The sequence below is a fragment of the Muntiacus reevesi genome, chromosome 10 (genome assembly GCF_963930625.1).
Source record: "Muntiacus reevesi chromosome 10, mMunRee1.1, whole genome shotgun sequence".
Classification (NCBI taxonomy): Eukaryota; Metazoa; Chordata; class Mammalia; order Artiodactyla; family Cervidae; genus Muntiacus; species Muntiacus reevesi.
This window is the reverse complement of record NC_089258.1, coordinates 22,341,439-22,353,707: the sequence shown is the minus strand read 5'-3', so window position 1 is coordinate 22,353,707 and position 12,269 is coordinate 22,341,439.

Below are 12,269 nucleotides of genomic sequence, written 5' to 3'. Positions count from 1 at the left end.
TTTCCAGAAGTCATGTATGTATGTGTTGTACTATAAAGGGTTGTGACTATAAAGAAAGCTGAGCATCAAAGAATTGTTTTTTTTGGACTGTGGTGTTGGAGAAGACTCTTGAGAGTGCCCTGGACTGCAAGGAGATCAAATCACTCCATCTTAAAGGAGATCAGTCCTGAATATTCATTGGAGGGACAGATGCTAAAGCTGAAACTCCAATCCTTTGGCCACCTGATGCTAAGAACTGACTCATTGGAAAAGACCCTGATGCTGGGAAAGATTGAGGCAGGAGGAGAGGGGGACAACAGAGAATGAGATGGTCGGATGGCGTCACCGACGTGATGGACATGAGTTTGAGCAAGCTCCGGGAGTTGGTGATGGACAGGGAAGGCTGGCGTGCTGCAGTCCATGGGGCTGAAAAGAGTCAGACACGACTGAGCAACTGAACTGAACTGAACTGAACTGGAGCTTCAGCTTAACATCAGTCCTTCCAATGAATATTCAGGACTGATTTCCTTTAGGATGGACTGGTTGGATCTCCTTGCAGTCCAAGGGACTCTCAAGAGTCTTCTCAACAACACAGTTCAAAGCATCAATTCTTTGGCGCTCAGCTTTCTTTATGGTCCAACTCTCACATTCATACATGACTACTGGATAAACCATAGCTTTGATTATACAAACCTGTGTCAGCAAAGTAATGTCTCTACCTTTTAATATGCTATCTAGGTTTGTCATAGTTTTTCTTCCAAGGAGCAAGCATCTTCTAATTTCATGGCTGCAAACACCATCTATAGTGATTTCGGAGCCCCCCAAAATAAAGTCTGTCACTGTTTCCATTGTTTCCCCATCTATTTGCCATGAAGTGATGGGACCAGATGCCATGATGTTAGTTTTCTGAATGTTGAGCTTTAAGCCAACTTTTTCACTCTCTTCTTTCATCAAGAGGCTCTTTAGTTCTTCTTCACTTTCTGCCATAAGGGTGGTGTCATCTGCATATCTGAGGTGATTGATATTTCTCCCTGCAATCTTGATTCCAGCTTGTGCTTCATCCAATCTGGCATTTTTCATGATATACTCTGCATATAAGTTAAATAAGCACAGTGACAATATACAGCCTTGATGTACTCCTTTCCCAATTTGTAACCAGTCTGTTGTTCAATAAATAAACTGAAATAAATTGAACCATCAATATTACCCAGCAACAGACCTTCGATTTCATAATTCCTGTAATAACTTCTCCCACAATTCTCAGTGTCAGATAGATTGCACCAGCTAATGCATTCCCTTCCCATATTATCTCATCCGATTTTACCACCAGTGAAAATTTTAATGATGGCAGGATACTGATCTGCCAGAGGTTATTGGTACTCTACCCATCTGGGTTATGAGGTCATCCATCTCCAAAACCGCATTATAGAGTCAGCTCCCTAAAACCATTTCTTGTACTACTATAGGTCTGGTTACCGGATAATACACTCTGGAGTGAAGATTTGCATGTAAGAGGCTTACTGGAGAGAAATTTCCTGAATGGCACCTGTGAGGACTGGTTAACAAGAAAAGTCATACTCTGCTGCAAAATGCAGGCATAGCCAAAGCCTTCACTAAACCCACAGGGAACTCTGGAGAGAGGACGGCCCGTCAAAGTTGTCTGAAAATGAGGCAAGGGGCAGGCTTTGTAACTCCACATGATCCCACATTGGATGTGGGTTACCCCTATGAGGACACAACCTTAAGAAAGACAACTGTCTCTGAAGCAGCTCCAGGGGAGGGACAGCTGGGTGCCATCAACACACTACACTCCCGGCAGCGGGGAGAACACGTGCCAGGGTGATCTGGGAAGCTGGCACTCCAAAAACAGGAAACACACCCTTTCCATGTAATAATGTATTTTGCATATATATTTTACCCTATAAACAGAGAAGAGAATGTAGTATCTCTAGTAGTATGAGTTTCCTTTCTCCAGATTTTCTAAAATGTCCTAACTCTCTGAACTTCAAAACTAGCTAAGTATTTGATTTAAATTGGTATAGAACTGCTTCAGATTACCCTTTAACACTTCCAAGCAATTTACCTTATATATCTGTTTTACAGAATTTGTAAAAATCTGTCATACAGACACAGATATCTAACTTCTTTGAGGGGTTTTTTTTCTTCCTCACAAAATTAGTCCTGATTGACTCATGGCTAAGAAATAAAAAATCATGTAAAATAGATAACCAACAGGAATCTGCTGTATGGCTCAGGAAACTCAACCAGGGGTCTTTATCAACCTAGAGGAGGGGAATGGGGAGGGAGATGGGAGGAAGGTTCAAAAGGGAGGGGATATATGTATATCTATGACTGATTCACACTGAGGTTTGACAGAAAACAGCAAAATTCTATAAAGCAATTTCAATAAAAAACAAATAAATTTTTAAAAGAAATAAAAAATTATTAATATATTTTAAGTACCAACAATGGCCCCAGTACTTTTATTAAAAAAATAGTAATAATTTTAATGTAGCTGATTACATAGCCAAGGGTTCTGATTTTCTAGTTACCTTATAATGGAAAGAGATGAGACAGGGAACCTGTATTGTTCAAAACAATTAATTAATGTTTTAAATTTAGTAGGACTTATAAATTACCACTTTTTTCCAGAAATGAAGTTTATATGTGATAGTTCAGCAAAATATCCTTGATTCTAAGGCAATTCTCACTCTCTTTCAGTTACTTCTTTGAGTGATACTTATCTTTAAGGCAGCTCAGATATACAAAACAACTTCCCGGTAGACTAAAGACGCATGACCTGATGACACCTGAAAAGAAGACAAGTTCAACAAAAGGTATGGTTCTCTCCTTCATCTTTTTTTTTTTTTTTCAGTACAAAGATGAAAGAAATGATAGGCTCACTATGTGTTCAATGATACAATGATGCTGGACGACATTTTTTTTTTTTTTAATTTAGAATTTCTTGGCTCCTATATTCCATTTGTCTTCTTGGACCAATTTTTAATATGAATAAAATCAAATAAATAAATCATAAAGAAACATCAATTGCATTATATTAACCTACATCTTCTAGCCTGGATATATTATATTCATGGATACTGAATTTGATAATCAGCTAATTCCACTAACCTCTCATGAGCCACAGAGTATAAAAGATGCTGGGACACACACAGTGGAACAAATTCCAGTATTCAGAGAAGAACACTACAATATAAAACTGATCATTGCAATCACTAGAGACAAACATCAGTTCTCCACAAAAAAAAAAGTCATCCTGACCAGTAAACACATTGGGTTAGATAACATGAGGCATGGACTCTCTGGAGATAAGCGGAGTATTTGATAAAGCCTCTCCTAATATCAAGATTGCCAGGAGAAATATCAATAACCACAGATATGCAGATGATACCACCCTTATGGCAGAAAGTGAAGAGGAACTAAAGAGCATCTTGATGAAAGTGAAAGAAGAGAGTGGAAAAGTTGGCTTAAAGCTCAACATTCAGAAAACTAAGATCATGGCATCTGGTCCCATCACTGCATGGGAAATAGATGGGGAAACAGTGGAAACAGGAGCTGACTTTATTTTAGGGGGGGCTCCAAAAATCACTGCAGATGGTGACTGCAGCCATGAAATTAAAAGACGCTTACTCCTTGGAACGAAAGTTATGACCAACCTAGATAGCATATTAAAAAGCAGAGACAAATCCATGGCTGATTCATGTCAATGTATGGCAAAAATCACTACAATATTATAATTAGCCTCCAACTAATAAAAATAAATGGAAAAAATGAATAAATAAAATAAAAAGTAATGAAATTTTTAAAAATAACACCCAGGAAGATGCATAGCACAGTCAAATAAATAAATATACATAAATAAAATTAAAAAAATTAAAAATATCCAACTGGGATGGAGTCTTAGTTCCAACACCAACCTGGCTGGCACTCTGAGCCAAGTTCATCCTGGCTCTGATGGCCTTTGGCACTTCTCCAATGGGACCTCCATCACATTTGTCTGCTAATTCCTGACACTGGCTTTCAACACAGCTTACAAATTGAACTGTCCTCCCAAACGGTAAAGAATCTATCTGCAGTGCAGGAGACTTGGGTTCGATCCCTGGGTCAGGAAGATCCCCTGGAGAAGGGCATGACAAGCCACTCCAGTATTCTTGCCTGGGGAATTCCATGGACAGAGGGGCCTGATGGGCTACAGTCCACGGGGTTGCAGAGTCAGACACGGCTGAGCGACTAACACTTTCACTCAGATTCTGCCCATGCCATCACAGAGTCTCCGAAGAATTAATACTTGTAAAACCTGGTTTGTGATACAAACTTCTTCTCCTTCCACTGCCCCCTCATTTCTTGTCAGTTCTTTATTATTCTAATCTAAATTTTGAGCTTTTAAGTATCTCAAGATCTTGCACCTTGATTGCCTTGCCTTTGATATAGCCTTACAATAGTCTAAGATGAAAATACTTAATACCCTAAAGACATTAATAAATTTCAAAGGCTGCTGTCTGCCACTTCAGTTTTAGTGGCATGCTGCAAAGCATTGAAAAGAATGAAGAGAATGGAATCAGAGAGGCAATTGTACAATTAGACCCAAGGCCAGAAAGGATCAGAGGCAGGAACCATGGAGGTATTCCAGAGCACTCTCTATGTAAGGAACTGGGCTGCCTTGGCTGATACTTTGAGATTTTATATATACAAGTGTGATGACAGGCTAGGATCAAGTTAGAAAGAATACTGTGGACAGCCTCTGAAGGTGCCTAAATAAAATAGTCGTGCAGTGCTCCTATGGAATGCTGCCTGAGAGGGAAAATGTAATCCACCTTCTGGAAGATTTGCCTATTTTATCAGCTCACTTACTATTTGGGATACCAAATTTTACACAGTAGCAACTTCATCTCACTAAAGATCATAGGACAATTTGAGGAGAAAATTATCCTATTATCAACAATCAAAAGCAATAAATAGAAAGGAATGTGGAAGGTCACAGTGGTATGATCTTTTAACAGGGAACTTTTAAAAGACAATTCTATGGCTGTGCACTCACTATTTTCTCTAATAAAAATAGCATATTTAAGGGAAGTGAACACTATTTCATTCCAATTCAATAACCTAAATCATAGCATAATATGAATTTTCTTTTCCAATGAGCCATAGTTCTGGATACTATTGATTTCTGAAATAAGATCCTACATTGAAAATCTCTCAAGGTTTTATGATTGCCATTTGAAAGACGCATGATACAGAATAAAGATGCAGTAGCTCCTAAAATCACATCAAAATTCACATTCCAAGCATAATTAGCATGAAATTTTATGGATTTAGTTTGAAGAATGCTGGAAAATAAGTCCTTATTCAAGGAAAATTAGACATTTAGATCACTATCAGTTATCTTTGTTCATATCTTATTATTAAAGTGAATCCTAATTCTATTCACTGAGAATTCCTTTCTTATTTGGAAAAGCAGTGTTTTTTCTCGTGAGCTCAATAACTGAAAGACTATGGGAGGCAAATAAAATACACTTATTATCTAGTCATCATTGGTCTAGTTTTATTTCACACTGGCCAATATATCGAGTTTTTTACAAAAAAAAATCCAATTCTTTTAAGAGCATGAGATAATAGAGAAAAACTGAATAGACTTTGTTTATATATTCATTCACAAGTCAACAAATATTTACTGAAGAATATTGACCATCTAGGCCTTATGTTAATATTATCAACGTTAACTAATTTATTATAATTTAAGATCAGTTCAGTTCAGTCACTCAGTTGTGTCCGACTCTTTGCGGCCCCATGGATTGCGGCATGTCAGGCTTCCCTGTCCATCACTAACTCCCACAACTTGCTCAAACTCACATCCATCAGGTTGGTGATGCCATCCAATCATCTCATCCTCTGTCGTCCCCCTCTCCTCCTGCCTTCAATCTTTCCCAGTAGGGTCTTTTCCAATGAGTCAGTTCTTCACATCAGGTGGCCAAAGGATTGGAGTTTCAGCTTCAGCATCAGTCCCTCCAATGAATATTCAGGACTGATTTCCTTTAGGATTGACCAGTTTGATCTCCTTGCAGTCCAAGGGACTCTCAAGAGTCTTTTCAACACCACAGTTCAAAAGCATCAATTCTTTGGTGCTCAGCTTTCTTTATAGTCCAACTCTCACATCCATACATGACTACTGGAAAAATCATAGCTTTGACTAGACGCACCTTGTTGGCAAAGTAATGTCTCTGCTTTTTATTACTGTATTATATTAAATTGATGTTAAATTTATATTATATTAAATTTTATTGTAATTTAAGTTACTGCTGTACAAAATGAATGATAATTTAGTAGTGGCTGTCATATATGAATTCACAAAGATATTTGAATTTTTTCTCACAAAGTTATAAATGGTACTGGAATTCCATAATGTCACAGATAAACTTTGGCTAGAGTTTGGTCTTAAACAATAGAACACAACACAACACATACACACAAGTCATGACCATCTGTTTATTCAGCTTCTATAAGAAACCCATTTTTTATTTTAGGAAACATCTCTCCTCTATTCTCAGAGTATGTGGTATGAGGGGGGTGATCTCTACCTTCTCTTTTCAGAGGTGAGCACATGATCAAGCCTGGTCAGTCTCAATGTCCATCCTTCCATTTTAGTTCAGATATGATTCAGGATGATCAGATGGCCCACATCAGACTAATCAGAGGCCTCCATGGAACTTCTTCTAAACTACTAGATTATAGAGGCTAAGAACCATCTAGAGGTTAAGAATCAGGAAATGGTGAAGGACAGGGAAGCCTAGTGCACGGCAGTCCATGGAGTCGAAAACAGTTGGACACAACTGAGTGACTGAACAAGAAGAACCATTTAAGACGATGTGATTAAGGACAGTGTTGTGGCCATATGAAGAGAGGCTTCCTTAGAATGAATTCAGAAGAGGAATGTAGATTTAGAAAAGGAAGAAAAAGAGAAAGCTTTTTAATATCAATCTAACCTCATAATTCAGCCATGCCTAAATATAGCTTGACCTCTTGAAAATACCAGCTATAGGAATCAGTAGATTCCACTGTATGCTTCTTGCTAAAACCAGCCTGAACTGCTTCTGACTTTTGCCACTGAAAAAGTACAGCCAAAATACATATATACCCACAGACTTACGATCCTCTGTTTGCAAAATTTATTTTTTCTTGCAGCATTACGGATCTATTTCTCTCTCTTTCTCTGTCATACACACAGTTCTTAAGAAACCCAGTATTTGTCTTATAGATGACAAAAAAACTCTGACAGTATGGTTTTCACCTTCATGGCCAGTAGAATTTTACTGAAGCTCAGCAAGTTTTTATCTGATTGATGTGCAGCAACATATTCTGATTGCCTGCAGAAACTTTTTCAGCCATTGACACAAACGTGACAATACTTCAAATGTTCATCAGCCCTTCATCTGTATCGCATCATTTCTGCCCCAACTCTGAAAACTTAGTTCACATTTGTCACAGAGTTGGAATCACATAAATTACCAAAAAATGTTGGGCTGAAAATGATGTAACACCTGGAGATCCTCACTCATGACTCCAGAGGCATCTGCTTTTAGTTGGAGCTTTATTCCTTATCAATGCCAAGTTGAGACTGGTTTAATTATGCGATTTCCAGGTCTTTGGCTGACAGCATATTGTCACTCTGCTCCATTGTAGCAGAAATCCATAATTGTCTTCAGCTGCAAACAAACGTAACGCTGACTCTAAAGAGGCATGAGTCTTCTGTTCCTCTGATCAATAGCTTCGGTTTGTCCCATCAAGATGCCATCAGTACACAGCATCTCAGGGTTGGCTACATTTAATATAATGTATATTGTGGGATTACTTTACACAACACTAGTTGTTAAATTTTCTTTCGAGATGGTCGAATTGGGACTACCAGGTTACTAAGTGGGCTTATATTGTATCGGATTCTAAAGCTAGAGCAGAAGAAAGGCTGGAGTATGAAACTGACCCCTAACATACAAATGTAACAGATTTCCTGAGCTCAAATATCAGACTTTTGAGCAAGTTGCCTAACTTCCCCAATCCTCAGTTTCCTCATCTGTAAAATAGGAAAATGCAGAAGTAGTATACAGTCAGAGGTTTCTGATAAATTATATAATTCATTGAGAGTTCAAGAAACACTAGCTCGTAATATCAATAACTAATAATACTGTCAATAGACGTTGTTGTTTAGTCTCTAAGTTGTGTCCGACTCTTTGCAACCCCGTGGACTGTAGTCTACCAGGCTCCTCTGTCCATGGGATTCTCCAGGCAAGAATATTGGAGTGGGTTGCCATGCCCTGCTCCAGGGGATCTTCCTGACCCAGGGACTGAACCCGTGTCTCTCAGTCTCCTGCATTGGCAGGTGGTTCTTTACCTCTAGCACTACCCGGGAAGCCCACAATAAGTGTATTTGTATGTATTTAGCATTCAGCATGAATCAGCCCTGGTCGGACAAAAAAAAAAAATCCTACTCTCTAAATTCTTATTATCATGGCAAAGACATTAGCAAGGATAACTTTAACACATAAAGTAGCCTTTCCTACTATTTAACAAATTCCTTTCACAGTGATATAGCTCAACACTGTCAGACAGACTTTTCTGTGAACAATGATGCAAATGTCATACAACTGCACCATCCAAAATGATAGCCACCAATTACACACACTACTGAGCAGTTGGGATGTTGCTAGTGTAAATGGGAAACTGAACTTTTTATTTTATTTCACTTTAATTTAAATTGCAATAACTGCATGCAGCTGGCTGCTACCACATTCAACAGTACAGAGGCAGAACGTCTTCAATCCCTTAGACAATGGGTCTGCCATTTTGTTGCATTGTATGTTATAATGATATGATTTTAGGTTGAAAATATATTGCATTATAAATCCCATTTAAATGCAATCTTCAACAAATTGTACAATTACATATAATATATACCCACCATGTAGAGAAACAAGTTTTGACATTTTACATGCTAATTAATACAGACTGAAAGTGAAAGTCACTCAGTCGCGTTCAGCTGTTTGTGACCCCATGGACTGTAGCCCACCAGGCTCCTCTGTCCATAGGATTCTCCAGGTAAGAATAGTGGAGTGGGCTGCCATGCCCTCCTCCAGGGGATCTTTCTAATCCAGGGACTGAACCCATATCTCTTAAGTCTCCTGCACTGGCAGGCAGTTTCTTTACCACTAGTGCCACCTAGGAAGCCCATAAATGTAGATTAATTATGTAAAAAAAAGTGTAATTTTTACAATATGCTATTTTGATATTTTGAAGCCAAGAATATAATTAAATTTAAATTTAACTATGAATTACAGCATAAACTAGATTCAAAACTATTTTATTATGGATGCCTGATATTCTTATATTAATGTGCAAAAAAAAAAATTGGTATTTCTATATCTTGCTTCATTTGTCTGCTTATGCAAATTCTAAAATTTTAACCTGTGGTTAAAAATAGCCTTTATTCCCACACAGGAAGTTTTCTAACATTATCCATTTAAATAATGATTTTAAAATTATTCTTATATTTCCTAATGTGCTACATGAGAATTTTGATCAAGTGGATGCAGCTTACAGATTTGGTGAAGCTCATATTGAAGAAAATTTAAGAATTATTAATGTTTTATATTCTTCATTAACTTGATATATAGCAGTTTCTGTGTCCCTTATGTCATGGTCTTAAATAATTATCTAGCCTTAATAATAACTTTATTCTTATAACCATGAATAAAAATAATTTACAGCTGATTGATGGCCAAGTCCATCATGGCTGTGGTTGATACTCAATTCACTGTGTCTGGCTAAGCGACTGAGTCACAAACACAGTCATTTGATCTCCATGATATGCACTAACTACATACTCAAGAACTCTATGTACACTTTTAAAGGGATATTTTTCAATTACTTTATCTGATGACCTTTAATATAAATGTAAGCAGGCACAATTACTCCTTTTGATACCATGAACTCCTTCAGACACTTTCTCTAGACCTCAGAATTTCTCAAATGACTTGTTGGGTAAGGCTGTCAAATAATACTGGAAAACTGCTTAACCTTCATGGAATATTCAGACACCCTAAAGAGGGCCCCTGCTCTCTGGACTCATAGAAAACAACTGCAACTCTGTCCACAACCAGGCATCTGATATGCAGACTTAAATGAGAGGATCAGTGAGGAGAGAAGATGTGAGAAAAGCCAGACAAGCATCAAGATAAGAACATGGAGGCCCCCAAAATACATCAACATGAAAGAGAAGGTCTGGGACCTTGCACCAGATATAGCACCAGGTCCTAGAGATTAGACGGGGCAATGGAAGAAGAAAGGGCAGAAGACTGGACTTACCCACTCATGACCTCATTCCCATTAGTTTCTCCAGCCTTCTCCCAATCTCAAAGAGCCCAAAACTCCTAGAAAGGAAAAGAGCGTGGTAGGAAAAAAAAAGTTATATACTGGGGAGTCTAAACAACTCTGGTATTTTTAGTTTGAAATCATCTTGTATTTACATCATGAGAATTGAAAAAGGCTACAAACCAGGACTTTACATGACCTTAAGCCAAAAATTCAGATAAACTTCTGATCAAATGATCCTAACTTGGTTGTGTCATCTATTTCCTTTTGGAATCTAAAGGAGACACAGTCCCATGAATATACAAGAATCTACATTTCCATTCATTTCTTCAGCATCTCACAAAACTCAAGAGGTGCTGTTGTCACTCTGAGATGTAGTACTATCCCTCCAGCTACAGCATCCTTCCTTTGTTTCCATTCTTAGGGGGGCTGCATCGGGTCTTTTGTCATTAAATATTTTTACTGTATTTATACCAATACCAAAATCTTTTGGAAAATTGGAAAAGGCTATAAACCAGGACTTTACATGATCTTAAGCCATAAATTCAGATAAATTTCAGATCAAATTATCCTAACTTGGTTGTTAAAAATTTTTTTTTAATTTAGAAACTTTAGGAATCAGTGCACTAAAATGGAATGAATGGGTGAATTTAACTCAGATGATCATTATATCTACTGCTGTGGGCAAGAATCCCTTCAAAGAAATGGAGTAGTCATCACAGTCAACAAAAGAATCTGAAATGCAGTACTTGGATGCAATCTCAAAAATGACTAGAATGATCCATCAGTTTCCAAGGCAAACCATTCAATATCACAGTTATCCAAATCTATGCCCCAACCAGTAACGCTGAAGAAGTTGAAGTTGAACATTTATATAAAGACATACAAGACCTTCTAGAACTAACATCCAAAAAAGATGTCCTTTTCATTATAGGAACTGGAATGCAAAGGTAGGAAGTCAAGAGAAATACCTGGAATAACAGGCAAATTTGGCCTTGAAGTACAGAATGAAGCAGGGAAAAGGCTAATAGAATTTTGCCAAGAGAACACATTGGTCATAGCAAACACCCTCTTCCAACAACACAAGAGAAGATTCTACACATGGACATCAACAGACGGTCAATACTGAAATCAAATTGATTATATTCTTTGCAGCCAAAGATGGAGAAGCTCTATACAATCAGCAGAAACAAGACCAGGAGCTGACTGTGACTCAGATCATGAACTCATTTTTGCCAAATTCAGATGTAAATTGAAGAAAGTAGGGAAAACCACTAGACCATTCAGGTATGACTTAAATCAAATCCCTTACTATTACACAGTGGAAGTGACAAATAGATTAGATCTGAGACCCAGAGTGCCTGAAGAATTATGGACAGAGGTTCATGTCATTGTACAGAAAGCAGTGATCAAAACCATCACCAAGAAATAGAAATGCAAAAAGGCAAAATGGTTGGCTGAGGAGGCCTTAAAAATAGCTGTGAAAAGAAGAGAAGCAAAAGACAAAGAAGAAAAGGAAAGATACACCCATTTGAATGCAGAGTTCCAAAGAATAGCAAGAAGAGATAAGAAAGCCTTCCTCAGTGATCAATGCAAAGAAATAGAGGAAAACAATAGAATGGGAAACACTAGAGATCTCTTTAAGGAAATTAGAGATATTAAGGGAACATTTCATGCAAAGATGGGCACAATAAAGGACAGAAACAGTATGGACCTAACAGCAGCAGAAGACATTAAGAAGAGGTGACAAGAACACACAGAAAAACTACACAAAAAAGATCTTCATGATCCAGATAATCACGATGGTGTGATCACTCACCTAGAACCAGACATCCAGAAATGCGAAGTCAAGTGGGCCTTAGGAAGCATCAGTTCAGTTCAATTCAGTCGTTCAGTCATATCCGACTCTT